We start from the raw sequence: 13553 nt of genomic DNA, 5'->3' as shown, positions 1-13553 counted from the left end.
AAAGAGTCCAAAGTCCTGCCCAGCCACTAACCAGCTGTGACACAAGGCAAGCCGCACACCCTCTCTGAGCCTTGGGTTCCTTATCTGCAGAATGGGGGCCATAATTCACCCCAGTCGCACAGTGAAGTCAGCGTGTCTATGCACTCTTTAAATGAAGTCCTCGATAAGCACTAGCCATCGTCATTGTCAGTATTACTCTATGACTCGGCCTGGCCTGCTTGACCCCAGAAGCACCATGGAAAACCCACCGCTTTTCAGTCACCTCGGCTCTGCCGCCGTGACCTTGAGACCATTCATCTGACCTCTGTGAACCTCATTTTGGGGACAGGACTACGCCCACCAAGTCTGTGTGGGTGGTGCTATGAATTCAATGAGAAAATGGGTCTGGAGGGCCCGGCCCAGTGCCTGGTGCAGAGGAAGTGCCCATCAATGGTGGCCTTTATCACGAGTCTGGTTTGCATGGGACCCTGAGGGAAGCGGAGCTGGGGAACAGAGGAAGCAATTGTACAGAGGTGAGTGGGGGAAGGGGCCTCCCCGGGGGGCGGGCAGTGACAGTCCTGGGCTGCTCGGGCCTGGCTGAGCCCTACTTCCACTTTATTCTCTACGGTGGCATTCATCCTCTCAGCCTGGGAACATCGAGGGAGGGAGCCCTTGCAGGACACAGCCCAGACACCCTCAGGATTTTCTCATGCCTGCTCATGCTCACAGGTTCCCACCGGGGCTAATAAAATATTTTTAACTCTCTCCTGCCCCAGGAGATGTTTTCCAATCATCAGGGACTGGACACGCGGACAATACCAGGACTCCTTATTGTCATCCCTGAAGGTGACAGGGAGGTCTCCCTGGGTACCACTGGACTGGGGTTGCCACTGTGTGCCATCTCTTCCCAATTCTGTGCTCAGGGGCCTCATGTGGGTCCTTTAGAATGGACCATGTTGGGTATTTACACCACGGAAATTGACAAATACAGCAACACTAAACAGGTTGTTAAACATTCACCAGCATCCCTGTGTCCCCCAACAACTGGGAAATGAGGCTGTTGTAGAATAAAAGTAGGATTGGTCTTCAGCGGAGGAAACCAGGTGGCAGACCATAGCGATGTGGGAGAAGAGCTGGGTGACACCGTCCCCACCCCAGCCTGGACCAAACTCCTAGCAAAATTGACTGGAGTAGCTGTTAGAAAGAGAACTGGAGAGTGATGATAAGGGGAAGCAGAAGTCTAATGAGATGACTGGACTGATGTCTGTCGGAGAAAGTCAGCAGGGGGATGGTGTGCACAGAAAGGGAGCTGGTCTGAGAAGAGGGGTCAAGCCGCAGCTGTGGGGGTGGAGGGCAGCCTTGCCGTTCATCACAGGCACTGTCCCTGGATCGCCCAGCATCCTCCCATCAGCTTGCTTCTCCAGAACCCACCCTCTCCCAGGAGCTGTGTCTCAACCGACTGCACCCCAGGAGTGGACCAGATTGATCCATTCTGATTGCCAGCTGTACCAGCTAGCTAGGGCTACTTGACAAAACACCACAGACAGGGTAGCTTAAATGACAGAATCTTATTTTCTCACTGTCTGGAGTTCAGAGTCCAAGTTCAAGGTGCTGGCAAGTTTGGTTTGAGACCTTTCTCCTTGCCCTGTGGATGGCCACCATGTCTGCATATGGTCATCCCTTGGAATGTGTGCTATCTGTGTCCTAATCGTCTTTTCTTAAAAGGACATCAGGCATATTGGATTAGGGCCCACCCACAGAACCTCATTTTCACTTAATTACCTCTTGTAAGGACTTTGCTAGTGGTCCAGTGGTTAAGAATTCACCTTCCAATGCAGAGGACAGAAGGTCAATCCCTGGTCTGGAAAGATTCCACATGCCGAAGAACAACTAAGCCTGTGAGCCACAACTACCGAAGCCCATGCGCACTAGAGCCTATGCTCTGCACCATGAGAAGTCACTGCAGTGAAAAGCCCTTGCGCAACTAGAGAGCAGCCCCCATTGACTGCATCTAGAAAGAGTCTCTCATGCAGCAGTGAAGGCTCAGTGCAGCCAATAGGTAAATAAAAGTAAAATACTGCCTTTTTTAAGGCCCCATCTCCAAATATGGTTACAGTCTTAGGTGCTGGGGATTGAGGACTTCAGTATGTGAATGGTGCTGTAACAGCAGTCATTGTTCCAAAATGGGCACGTGGCCCAATTCAGGTCAATGGTATACTAATGGATACTTGCTGGAGGTGGAGTGGAGTCTCTGGGGAAACTCTCTTCTCACCTAAGGCAGAACACAGAGAGAGATGCTCTCTTCTTCCTTTGAAAACTGTCATGTTGGAATGTGATACCTAGGCCTGGGGGTACCCAGGGTGGATACTGGGAACTCTCCAGGGTTGAGGTGGTGTATCAGCCAGCCCTGGAATCAGCCCAAAGTTGTCCTGTGGGTTGAAGCTGGTTTAAGTTAAGGTTTTGTTTACACCTGGAAACACCCTAACTGCCATTTGAAGCAGAGATAGTTAGGGTTCCACCTACACCTCCTTTCTCTACCTCCCTGGGCTCACCGTGGGACATAATTCATTTCCCGGCTTCCTCTGGAGTTGGGTGGGACCATGTGACCAAGTTCTACCGAAAGGAATGTGAATAAATCCGAGCGCAGGGCATCTGCCATCTCCAGGCTGAAGGGGTTTGGCTCCTTCACCAGCTCCTCCCCTGCCAGCCAGAGGGGATCTGGTGTGGCTGAGACCTGGCCTTGATCATGTGGATGACGTGCTAGAGCCCCAACATGGAGGGAACCTGGGGCCCTAAAATCTGTCAATCCAGAATGGTCACCTTGGAAAGTCAGAGGGGAGACAGACAGTCGATGTGTTCTTCATGGGGCTGCTTTCTGGCGATCTTTGGTGGCGCAGTAGAGCTTTGCTTTAATAATGATACCTCATCTTTATTCTAAGGGTGGAGAGAGTTTTACCAGAGCAAAGATGATGGCGAATGTTTCCTGCAGAAGACTTTCCTTTCAGGGTCAGAGATGGCTTCAATCTACCCGGGCTGAAATAGACGTCTTAATATCCGCCAAGTCCCCTTTGTGGAATCTATTTGTGCAAGTAACCTTCCGATAATGTGGCTTCCTGTGGGCGCCTTGTCTGTCAGGCAAAGGGAATGCTTTCATTGATCTGCTGATGAGTACGTCCTGCCGGATGCCTGCTTTTATCAACGTAGTTCTCACTATGTATCAAGTTCCCGGAAGCCGGTCTGAGTGAATCTGCCTCTGACGTGTATTCAGACCCTGCCCAGGAGAACGTCAGGTTCCAGCCTGGTCCGTGAGGAGCCTTCTGGCAGAATTGACCTCTCCTTCCCCTCTGCCCCTCTTCTGGTATCTGTTTCATCCGCTCAGACTGCGGTCTCCGTGCCACCGCCTTCCTCCCCATTCCTCCCACTGGGAGCTCCCGGAGGACTGGGCTGTGCCCCACCGCGGTGTCTAACGTGATGTCTGGTGCCCAGCAGGAGCTCAGTAAGGATGGGCCGAATGAAGACTGACTCTGACCAAGGACAAAGGTCCCTTCCCAAGCCCCAGTCCAGGTTCAAGGCCCCAAACAGGAATATTTTCCAAAGGTCTTTAAACAAGTTTTAAGTTGGATTGTGTTTTCCACGCACTAGGTAATCTCTCCGTCGAACCCACAGGTGAAACCGTAGTAGTCTCACCCTATATAGGTTAAGCAGAAGTACTTACTCTATGGTTTCCTCAGGAGAAGTGGAGAGAGTGTGGGAGGGAGACGGAGGAGCAAAGGAACGAGGGAGGGACAAATGCCCGGAGGTGGTCCAACCTTGGATTGAACCCTGGCTCCTAAAGTCGCTAGCCGTGTGACTTTGGGCAAGTTACTTAGCCTCTCTGGGCCTCTCTTGCCTCTGCTGACAAGTGGAGATGATCTTACCAATCTGTAGCACTGTTGTGAGGATAAATGACCCAAAATATGCAAAGCACACGGGGTGGGGATTCAGGAGAGGTGGGTCTCCTTCCTCGAGAAAGGCAAATCCCCTTTAACTGACAGCGTCCCGGCAAAGGAGGCTGCCTGAATCCACGGTGTGGACGACCACCCCTCCGCAATCTTCCACAGAAAGCCTGACTCTTGTCTACCAGGTTTGCATAAGGTGAGGCATAAAGTCTGCAGACCCCTTGACAGCTGCCCGTACTGAACTTGCAGTTGCCAGTTAGACTAAAGGGGAAAAGACCTCCACACTGAGAGCCAGAGCTTACCACAGGGCTGAAATAGCGCTCCCACCCCCTGCAGTTCCCGTGACCCAACGTGATCTGCACCCAGCTCCCTCCGCCCTTCAGTTCTTGCCTAAAGCCTTCCTCAGAAATGCTGCAAAGGAGGGTTTTGTTTTTTTTTTTTTTTAATGAAAATCTCAGAAACCAAACAGTCTTCTGCTTGGGGCCAGGCTTCCTTTGAGAATGAAGGGAGATGGGCTTGGCTGGCTGCCACCAGAGTGAGGGAGAATGTTTGAAGAGGCAAGATGAATTACTTCAAGATAGCCTGAAGATCTCACATCAGATCAGGGTAGGGTGGAGTTTTTTTTTTTTTAATGAGAAAAGGGAAAAGGCAGCCCAAAGGAGGCGTGTGTATGTGTGATGAATTTTTACATGTTGAGATGACTTACTGTGAGGCAGAGCTAGCAAGGTCTGAGGATAGGGGGCTTCCCCAAATCCTGGGAGATGCTCAAGGAGATTATGGGGCAATTATATGAGTTTTGAGAAAATGCCTTCCTTCCTGTCAGCTCGGCTCACGTGGATGCCAGCAGAAGAGAATAAAGTGTCTCTGGTCAGCAGAGCTACCTGGCTGTGAGATCCAGCCTGGATTCTGATCGCCGAGCCCTGTGCCAGGCGTTGGGTGGGTCCCCCTTCAGAGGATGCAGCTGTATTTCTTAGTCAGCATCTGGAGGTGTCCTATGGGCTGGTGAGGTCCTGTCTGTCAGACCTCCTGATTTATCCAGAACGGTTTCAGGATGTTATTCTGGTCATCCATTGCTGTGTAACAAAACCACCCTAAAACTCTGAGGGTATACGATTCTGTGGGTCGGGAATTCAGGAAAGCCAAGGTAAGGGTGGCTCTTGTCTGCACCGAGGTGTCTGGGGCCTCAGCTGGGAGAAGCAGGTGGCTCAGGTTGGAGGGTTGGCTCCTAGTATGGCTTCCTGACTCACCGGTCTGGGCTGCGACGGCTGCAGGGCAGGCTCAGCTGGGTCTTTCACCGGGAGGGTCTACCTGTGGCTTCTCCAGCAGTGTCCTCAGGGCAGACGGAATTCTTAGCTGGCCACATGTGTGTGTGCTCAGTCGCTTTGGTTGTATTCGACCCTGTGGGACCCCATGGTCTGTAACCCTCCAGGCTACTCTGTCCATGGGCTTCTCCAGGCAAGAAAACTGAAGTGGGTTGCTATTTCCTTCTCCAGGAGCTCTTCCTGACCCAGGGTCTCTTATGTCTCCTACACTGGCAGGCGGGTTCTTTACCACTCGCGCTACTGGGTTCCAACTGCAAGTGTCCTGCAGAAAAAGACAAGCAGCACAGCTTTTTACGACACAACCGTGGAGGCCTCAGAGTGGCACCTTTGTTGCATGTGGTTGGCCAAAGCCGTCCTGAGCCTGACACAGATGAAAGGTGTGGCAAATCACTCAGAAGAAAGTGAGGGGTGTTTCTCTGTTCCAGCTAAGGCAGCTGTGGAGCTGTGCTTATCCCAGGATCCAGGAAACTTCCAGTCCATCACCCTGACAAGTGCATTTAAACCCTGGAGAGGCCGCCCGTGGAGACAAGTAATAGATCGTCAGCAGTCTTCCCTGGTGGCTCAGTGGTAAAGAATTCACCTGCAATGCAGGAGACATAGGAGACACAGGTTTGATCCCTCGGTTGGGAAGATCCCCTGGAGTAAGAAATGGCAATCCACCTCAGTATTCTTGCCTGGAGAATCCCATGGACAGAGGAGCTTGGCGGGCTACATACAGTGCATGGAGTTACAAAGAGTCAGGGACAACTAAAGTGACTTAGCACGCAGCATGCACATAGCACGTGTGGTCTTCTGAGGCCACCTCTTCCGTGAAGTCTGCCCTGATCCTTTCTTCCTCTCCCTGACAGACTCCCTTCTGCACTGGACTGCAGTCATTTGCTTCTATTTCTGTTTATTCTGCCTTTTCCACACAGGCTCATTCCTGACGCTCAGGGATAATGCTAATTAGAGATCAGGTCATTGGACGAGCATTTAAATATCTATTCCTTTGCTTGCGTGCGTGGGTCTGTGCTGCAGCACATGCGGTCTTCATTGTGCTATGTGGGACCTTTCACCATGGCACATGGACTCTCTCGTTGCAGCACGCGGCCTCAGTAGTTGTGGTGTGTGGGCTGAGGCGTTCCTTGACAGGTGGGATCTTTGTTCCCGACCAGGGATCAAACCTATGTCCTTTATATTGCAAGGTGGATTCTTAACCACTGGACCACCAGGGAAGTCCCCGGAAGAGCCTTTTAAATTTAGGCCAGAGGCAATAGTGAGTATGTGAGGAGGTGGGAGAGAAGGTCTTCGTGGAGCTTCCAGGAGCAGTGCTTCTCTCTTAGACCCCAGGGGATGTGACCTTGCCTTGGCCTTCTGCTAGTTGCATCCATCCCCACATGGCCCAGGTGGTGTGCCTTATATAGCGCCTGCATCTGCTGGCCTAGACCAAATTCCAGGTACCAGAATGGGGGAATCCTCTGCCCCAGTGCCCCAAACCTGCTTCTTGTGTCCAAGAGTCACTTTCCCGGGTCTGTTTTCCCAACAAGATCTGTTGTAGGTATCTCCAGGACTGTGGGTGGTCAACAAGAGACCAAGGGCAGCACCCTTGTGTGGATGCTGGCACGGCTGGGGCATGTCCTGCATACCCTACGGGGGAGGACAGGAGCTGGGGCAGAGGGAGTGGGCAGAGAAGGGACATCAGATCACAGACTCTCATTTTCACATCCATCCAGGCCCCCACAGACGTCAGGGGGAGGCCCGAGAGGATCTAAGGCTTCCTGTGCTCTTAAAATTAATCATTAAAAAAGAAAAAAAAGATGTAGGAGGAAACTTTCGGAGGTGATGGATATGCTAATGGCATAGATGGTGATGGTTTCACAATATATACTTACCCCCAAAGTCATCAAATTGTATAGATATTTACACCTTTATTGTTTACCTCAATACATTTTTTTTTTTTAGTTCAGTCCCTTAGTCATGTCTGACCCTTTGTGATGCCATGGACTGCAGCACCCCAAGCTTCCCTGTCTATCACCAACTCCTGGAGCGCGTTCAAACTGATGTCCATCAAGCTAGTGATTCCGTCCAACCATCTCATCCTCTGTCATTCCCTTCTCCTCCTACCTTCAATCTTTCCTAACATCAGGGTCTTTTCCAATGAGTCAGTTCTTTGTACCAGGTGGCCAAAGGATTGGAGCTTCAGCTTCAGCATCAGTCCTTCCAATGAATATTCAGGACTGATTTCCTTTAGAATTGATTAAATCATCAGGCAAAGTCAGATTTGAGGTTCTATCATGAATCTTAATTTTCTATCAATGTATGTGTGTGCCTGTGTATGTAAATGTTTGCTGGGGGAGGGTAAGTTCTTAAAAGGTAAAGATTTTTACTGAACTTAAAAAAAAATTAAAGGGAAGAAATGTTTGGATAATCTTCCTCTTCATTGGGAATTTGGGTGGCATATAAAGCTAAAAGATCCAGGTTTGAGGTCAACCGGAAGAGGGTTCTTATTCTAACTGGCCACCTTCCAGCTGTGTGACCTTAAAAACAAGCTAATCAACTTCTCTGAGCCTTCTTGGGAATCTGGAAAATGGTTCATGAGATAATTTTGAATGCTAAACAAGATAATAGATATAAAGTTCTACCATATGGGAGGAACTCAATAAATGTTCAACTCTTTTCCAGTATTTGGAACCTTATTGTAAATACTAGTATTGTTTTTCTTAAATATGTCCCGATTTTTTTTTTTTTGGTGTGTTTCAGTTCAGCTCAGTTGATCAGTCGTGTCCAACTCTTTGCGACCCCATGGACTGCAGCATGCCAGGCTTCCCTGTCCGTCACCAACTCCCAGAGCTTGCTCAAATTCATGTCCATTGAGTCGGTGATGCCATCCAGCCATCTCATCCTTGGTTGTCCCCTTCTCCTTCCACCTTCAATCTTTCCCAGCATCAGGGTCTTTTCCAATGAGTCAGTTCTTCGCATCAGGTGGCCACAGTATTGGAGTTTCAGCTTCAGCATCAGTCCTTCCAATGAATATTCAGGACTGATTTTCTTTTGGTGTGTTTACTGGTTTAGAATTTGAAGTTAGGGAGCATAACACATGTCATGTGTGGCTGCAAAGCCCTGTGTACCCTGAAGCCAAATGGTGGAATCTGGAGTCCTGGCTGCTCTGAGACTTTTCCTGCATTTTGGAATGGGTAGGGCTTCCCAGGTGACACTAGTGGTAAGGAACCCACCTGCCAATGCAGGAGAAATAAGAAACGAGGGTTCAATCCCTGGGTTGGGAAGATACCCTGCAGGAGGACATGGCAACACCACTCCAGTATTCTTGCCAGGAAAATCCCATGGACTTAAGAAACTGGTGGGCCACAATCCATAGGGTCAATCCATAGGGTCGCAAAGAGTCTAACACAACTAAACAACTGAGCACGCATGCAAAAGGCACTCAAAACCTTGCTAATGGTGTTGCCAGGCACCTACCTGGGCATGAATGAAAATGAGTCAAGCCTGAGCTCATCAGTAGCCTAACTTTATCCCCCAAAATCAATACAGATTTCCCCATATTACGTAATGCAATATGTGCTTTCCTGAGAAGTTGGAGGTAAATCAATTTTTTTCCCCTAGTTCAACTTGTCATCTGGTGAACTTCTGGTGTCAGCCTAGTATTGTACTGAGGCTACAAAGGGGACACACACCACACACACACATGATCTTGCTTTCAAGGTACCTACATTTTACCAAACCACACCATAAATGTGCCAAAGGAGCTTGCTAATGGCATCACGTGGGAGACCCTTTTATAAGGCAAAGAACCCTTTTAACGCAGGAAAATATGACCTAGTCCACATATCCTATTTACTTGTATATTTGTATCTGTCAATTTGGATTTTCATGGTAAAGGCCTTTTCTGATTCTGGCATGTGGCAAGCTGATAATGAATATTTGTTGACTAAATGCACTTAGTTTAAAATCAAGGCATACTCATATTTGATCATCACATCTGTATGGGTAGATAACTCATAAGGACTTTTCACATATTTGCAGCTATTTGTTCCCATGAGAACTTTGCTGGGGAGGAAAAGCAGCCCATCTCACAGGTGAGACTATTTAAGCCTATAAAGAGCAACTGGCAGGCTTCCCTGGTGGCTCAGTGGTAAAGAATCTGCCTGCCAATGCTGTGGGGCAACTATTGAACCTGTGATCTAGAGCCCACAAGCAGCAACTGCTGAGCCCGTGTATTGCAACTAGAGTAGCCCCCACTTGCTGCAACTATAGAAAAGCCCGCACAGCCAAAAATAAATAAATAAAAATAAAATAAAATGTAAAAAAGCAACAGGCTTACTCAAATCAGTATCTGAAAAGTCTGATGGAAGTTCAGTCCAGACTTGGCCATCAGGAAAAGCCCAGCAATGAAGTGATGACAATTTTCGCTCACTTGTCCACTTGGCTATCTTCATTGCATGCCAAGGGGACAAGTCTGTCCTCCCAGGCATCCAGGCTGGAGGCCTCTAAAACTTACTTCAGCCCCTCCCCCCTTTTTCCATATCCTGTTTCCTTCCAGGGCTAGACATTCAACTCTTAACTCTGTGCCCTATTCCCCATGCCCCTGCCTTGGCCCAAATGCCCTGTCCCTCATTTCAGGTCTTCCTTTTGGATAATCTTCTGCCCTTGAGTACATTTATTTGGTTGTCACTTAGTAAGCTCTCCCTTTATAATAGACACTGGGCTGGGGATGGGAGATACACAGCTAAATAAGACATGGTAACTGCCCACTGGGACATAGCTGAGTGGACAATGCCATGAAAAAAGGCTAGATGGAAGGCTCACAGTGCTTGGGATGACATTGACATCTGACAGCAGTGCAGGGGAAATCTGGGTGGGGTTTTGAAGGATGAATAGGAGTTCATCCTATCGGCGGGGGGGAGGGGAGAATTCTATTGGGAAAAAACACCACAGGCAAAAATGCAGATGTGTGAATTAGCAAGATGTGTTTATGTCCCTACCAGGATCTGGCATAGGTAGGATGCTGGTGAGACAAGAAAGGTAGGGCTAGATAGGGAAGTAGGGCCAGAAAAGAGGGTATTTTGATTTTATCTTCTGATGGCCCTGGCCAAGTTTTTAGGCCAGGGCCTGATGTGATCAAATTTAAATTTTAGAAAAAGTACTCTGATAGCTGTGTGGGGAATGGATTAAAGAGCTCAAGGCCACTTTTGGTTTTGTGCACCATTGTAATTCCAGCATCTAGTAGGTGCACTGGCAGAGTAGGTGCTTTTGTATGCTAAAAGGATGAATGAGTGACCCAGTTAGCAGCTTACTGCAGAAAGCCAGGAGAAGGTCCTGAACTAAGATCATGAGAGTGGCAAGGAGTGGATTGACTTGGGAGAGGTACAGGGTTTGTATCAGACAGGAAAACGAAACCTAGGCCAGGAAGTTCAGTGGAAAAAATTAAATTGCGGAACTAGCTATAAAGGTATTAGACAAACAGAAACAAAAATAGAACAAAACATGGTATGGTGGGCAGCCCGGAGATGAGCAACACATCACGGAGGAAGGAAATTGGTGTCTTTTGAATCCCAGGAGCCAGAGCGCCTAGAGTGAGCTAGGACCACAAAGCGGCAAAGGGCACTATGGTTGGGTCCCCCCAGGAGGCAGACTCAGAGATAGAGATTAGAATGCAGGAGGTTTATTATGGAAATGCCTTTGGAAGGGGAAGGAAGGAATAGGACTGCGTGGAGAGAAGAGCCAGGCTGGAGGCAATCTCAGGAACAAACTCAGTGGACCCTAAATGGGTGGGCTGAAACTGGGATGCCCTTCAGAGTTGGCTCAAATTTGGGCAAGGAGGCTGGACCTGTTTACAAACACCTGTCATTGGACCTCCTGGGAATAAGTGTGAACTGGGCAAGGTAGCCCTACTCAGTCAAGGCAATTTCCAAAACTCCCAAAAGGCACTCTCAGCGCCCCCAGAGTAGAGGGTGGGGTGGGCGTGGGTGGATAAACCCTTCAGTCCTATAGGGAGATACTGGCAGCACCTGGCAAGAGCCACATACAGAGGCTGGCTGAAGGCGGGTGGGGGTGGCTGGGCCGCAGAGGAGCTGCAGCCAGGGCCCAGAGCAGCACCTTCCCGTCTTCCTCCAGGGCCTCACTCTGGGCAGAATGGGCTGGAAGCCAGTGCGCAAGGGAGTATAAGAAAAAGTCTGTGCTGGGCAGCCCCAGGGAGCAGAGCAGGGGACGGCCAGGGGATGTCTCTGACAGCAAGCAGGAGTAGGACTGGACCCAGTGACAACCCAGCAGGGGACAGGAAAAAGGTGGATTCAAGGGGAAATGACTGCCAGGGATTCTGTCCCCAGGGATGATGGTGGCGATGCCTTTCTCTTAGAAGAGGGAGTGAAGGAGGTGCACACCTTGGACAAAGAGGCTGATGGCCTTTGCTGAGTTTGCCATCCAAGTGATGATGCCCAGTGGGCAGCTCAGTCAGTTTCAGTTCAGTCACTCAGCTGTGTCTGACTCTTTGCGACCCCATGGACTGCAGCAAGCCAGGCCTCCCTGTCCATCACCAACTTCCGGTGCTTGGGCAAACTCATGCTTATCGAGTCCTTGATGCCATCCAGCCATCTTATCCTCTGTCGTCCCCTTCTCCCGCCTTCAATCTTTCCCAGAATCAGGGTCTTTTCCAATGAGTCAGTTCTTCATATTAGATGGCCAAAGTATTGGAGTTTTCAGCTTCAGCATCAGTGGATCTTAAATAACTGGCACAAAATGAACTTTAAAGAAGGAAAACCTCGGGTGGACTCTCTCTTGGTTACAAGATCAAGTGCAGCCTTCTCAGCAGGCATTGGAGATTTTCTCGGATGATTTCTGGAGGTTCAGCTCCACCCTTGTAGTCAACCTACCTGGCCTCTTAACTTCAACCTGATCCTTCCCCACATCCTGCCTTACCTGCCCCGCCCACCTCCCCAACCCCATCACTCCAAGCAAATCTTTTACAATCCCAAATATCCCTCCAGGTCAAATGCTTTCTAGATGGAATCCAACCTAACTCCATAAATTGTAATCTCTACTTTGAGTCCCCACAAGTGTTTTAAGAGCTTGAATGCATTCAGTAGCGAATTTGACCACAGCAAGTAACTTAATCTTTGCAGGCTTCTCTGTGAAAAGGGAAAAAAATAATTCCACTGGGTAGTTGTAAAACTTCAGTGTGTCAAGCGCTAAGAACAGAGCCTGCCACATTACAGAGTTCAATTAATGTTAGCTATTATTAATTTTCATTTTCCTAATCCTCAGCCTCTAGCTTAGTAGATGCTTCATTAGTACTTGCTGAAGACTTAATATGGAAAAGGATTTATCCTTGGGGCTCGACCTGGTTTTAGAAAATGAAGCATTTAGCAGAAGTACAGAAGGGACTAATAAGTTATCTATGTTCGGTGTCCAGGGGCTCCGAACTGACCTGGTTCTCGAAAGAAAAACGACAGCGTCTAGGTTTTTTCATGGAGCTCTGTGCAGGGTCTGACACATCTCGCGCTCGCCCAAATCAGGTTGCACGAGTGCATGCACACGCCCTGGCAGGACTGCCTGGGTGTAGGCAGTATCACTATCTACCCGGTCACCAAGGAAGCGGGTTAGCCCCGGGCCTCTAGACCCTGCTGCGCGTGTGGAGGCTGCGGAGGAGGCACGGGGAGGGGACAGGAATTCGGCGACGGCCACGTGGGCCCCTTCCGCCCTCTCCCCACATCCTTTGTTTCCCACCGGCCGAGGCTCAGGAAGCTCTTTCTGCGAGTCACCGCGAAGGGGCGGCCGGGGAGCCGGGAGAAGCTATTTCAGTGTAATCCGGGCGGGCGGCAGGCGCGGGAGGGGCGTGGAGGTGGAGGAGAGCAGAAGGCCTAGTGTTTGCTTTTATTTCATCCAACAGAAGGTTCTATTTGTGGAAGCGAACAGACGCTGGGGATTAGAGCTGGGAGGGGGCAGGAAAAGGGGAAAAAAAAAAAACCGTCACATCCACTACCACGCATAGGTCTTCCCCGGAACTACCGCGTGGGGGTGAATGAGTGATTCTGGAATCCATCACCTTCTCTTTCCTCCCTTCCTCCGGCTACCGCCGGGTCTCGGCGACGCCTACGGCTCCAACCCGAGATCCCCAGGCGCGGGGCGGCGAGGGGATCCCCGGGGGCAAAAGGAGTCACCCTGCGCCCGCAGCGAGCGGCGGGCGCTGGAGCGCTGGTGCGCGCGCCCGCAGTCCATTGTGCTCCGAGTGAATGAGGAGCGCGCACCAATCGCCGGTCGCTTCACCTCCCGCGGCCCCTCCCCTCCCGCCCACTTCCCCGGCACCCTGACGTCACGGGAA

General features: G+C 50.0%; 1 long non-coding RNA gene across 2 annotated transcripts; it reads left to right on the top strand.

The window, feature by feature from the left end:
* The first annotated feature begins 201 nt into the window (after window positions 1-201).
* Window positions 202-7960, top strand: LOC148775263 (uncharacterized). 2 transcript variants are annotated; one of them, XR_016039316.1, is made up of 3 exons: window positions 202-512; window positions 2919-4113; window positions 7181-7960. It is a non-coding gene; the product is annotated as an uncharacterized LOC148775263 (long non-coding RNA). The 2 variants fall into 2 exon arrangements; XR_016039315.1 differs by having other exon boundaries at window positions 5456-7246.
* The last annotated feature ends 5593 nt before the right edge of the window (window positions 7961-13553 follow it).

The sequence above is a fragment of the Moschus berezovskii genome, chromosome 16, assembly GCF_049115385.1.
Source record: "Moschus berezovskii isolate FMDL1 chromosome 16, NW_MosBer_1.0, whole genome shotgun sequence".
Taxonomy (NCBI): domain Eukaryota; kingdom Metazoa; phylum Chordata; class Mammalia; order Artiodactyla; family Moschidae; genus Moschus; species Moschus berezovskii.
Note: the sequence above shows the minus strand (reverse complement) of the source record. Positions and strands in the feature narration are given on the sequence as shown.